The sequence below is a fragment of the Photinus pyralis genome, unplaced genomic scaffold (assembly GCF_008802855.1).
Source record: "Photinus pyralis isolate 1611_PpyrPB1 unplaced genomic scaffold, Ppyr1.3 Ppyr1.4_LG2, whole genome shotgun sequence".
Taxonomy (NCBI): domain Eukaryota; kingdom Metazoa; phylum Arthropoda; class Insecta; order Coleoptera; family Lampyridae; genus Photinus; species Photinus pyralis.
This window is the reverse complement of record NW_022170403.1, coordinates 15,903,286-15,905,303: the sequence shown is the minus strand read 5'-3', so window position 1 is coordinate 15,905,303 and position 2,018 is coordinate 15,903,286. Positions and strand designations below refer to the sequence as shown.

Here is a 2,018-nt window from a genome sequence, read left to right as displayed (position 1 = left end):
TCCATTACCTACATTTCACTAAAGAGCCTACAATGTCAGACGAAGAACTAACTTCAACACCACCGGAATTGCGTGAATTAGCTGATAATGCGGTAAATGATTTGGTGCCATCCAAGTCTAAAAATGAGTACCAAAAGGAGTATGAAAAATTTGAATCTTGGCGCATTGAAAACAAGGTACAAACCCTCACAGAAAATTTTTGCTTGCATACTTCGAAATTCTTAGTAAGACTTACAAAAGTTCTACATTATGGAAGACATACTCGATGCTTCGATTGATGATAAACATCCGACAAAACGTTGACATTTCAAAATTTATGAAGCTTCAAGCATTTTTGAAACGATTATCGGTAGGGTTTGTACCCAAGAAATGGAAGTTGCCGAAATGTTGTCAAACAGTGGTGGACCTCCATCAGTTAGACAGTCTACCTTTACTGCTCTTCCAGCAACAGCTTCTAGTTCCAATGCTGGTTTTATACAGCCTGAATTAAGTAACCCGGAAAATACTAATGTGTCGGAGCAAAATCTGCCCGGCATTTCAGTCAATGCAGGAGTAAATTCGACCGTTACAATTACTATTTAGAATAATTACAACACCTCTTCATAATGTATAATTTTGTACAGTTAAGCAAGTGTTTAGTTTAGTATACTTTCTGTTTTATTCTGATTCCGCATTACTTATGTATTACTGACAACTGAGCGCAGTCACTCGATCAATCGTATTGACGTAGGTTGCTAAAGCTAGCACGGCTTTCTGATATCATACTGTAAACAAAATGGGCTCCCGAAATCTCAAACTGCATACGAAGTGTAACGCAATTTGGCTTCAGTCAGTTAGTAGAGGAAATTCCGCTTCAATCTTGACAAAAACTCCTTATGTGAATGATGTAGCTTTCGATGTGGATTTTTCACCAAAGTTATCCGATTATAGTAACTGAAATAATTTAGCCGTGAAGAATTGTTTGCACCTAACAATTGGAGTTATTTTACCCAACTTACAGCTTACCTTACGATATCAAAAATGTGTTCATTTTAATAAAAATGGTTTCCTTTACAGTATATTTCGAGGTCTTCATTTTATGATAATTACTTTGCCCTTGCAATCAGTTCATACCTACAAGTAGGGTTAGTCAAGTATCAACAACATATTTATGACAACGAAACCATACGGCTCACCGTAACATATGTATATTAACATGGACATTATCGATATTGTTAATTACATTACGTATCTTTACGTAATTTAGAAATGATGGATGTTCACGGCACATAATTTCAGCTTCCGTCATCGATAAGCCGACTGTCAAACTTATTAATGCAAACTCTCGAAAAAAAAGTCACTAAAAATCGTTTAAGAATAGAGTTCAGACTAACACTAAAATACGTGCTAGAATGACGTATTCTAACACCGAAACAGAGAAATAATCTACAAATACTTCGACTACGAATGGTATTCGGGGGACTATTCAATGAATCAAAAGAAAAATTAAGCATAATTACCCACGCGAATGTATTTCCATGACAACAATAAACGTCAAAATAAATTATGGAAGTTGCTTTTCATTTTGCTATTCATTCTATTCGAACTTTTGTGCTCCAAGCTAATTCGTTATGAGTGATTAAATTAAAAGATGTGGTGATAAGTCGGTTGTCGAAATTGATTAACAAACTAAGAAGAATGTTCCGGTTAATACGACAAATTTTCGCGTCATTTCACTGGTGGAAGTTTGACAAATGTCATTGAATAATCGCATTGAATTGTCGCTGAAATACCACACGTGCAATTATCGTAAGTAATTGCACAAGTGCATCAAAATTACCGATAATTTTTTTGAAAGCGTGTTGTCTAAAAACTGCATGAGTTTATTTTCATATTTTGGCGAAAGAGCCCGACACCGAAGGTGGAGGGCTCTTTTAACAAAATATGAAAATGACCGAATGCAGTTTTTTACTGACAACATGCTTGAATAAAAAATTATCAGGTTTATTTTGATGCACGAGTGTAATTTAGGGGAATAT

The 2,018-nt window shown here is 35.2% G+C and overlaps 1 long non-coding RNA gene across 1 annotated transcript; it reads right to left on the bottom strand.

Annotated features, from left to right (window-relative positions):
- Nucleotides 1-594: 594 nt before the first annotated feature.
- On the bottom strand, nt 595-1,341 carry LOC116164545. Its single transcript, XR_004143931.1, has 2 exons — nt 1,006-1,341; nt 595-933 (listed from the first exon to the last, which is right to left on the bottom strand). It is a non-coding gene; the product is annotated as an uncharacterized LOC116164545 (long non-coding RNA).
- Between the last annotated feature and the right edge of the window lie 677 nt (nt 1,342-2,018).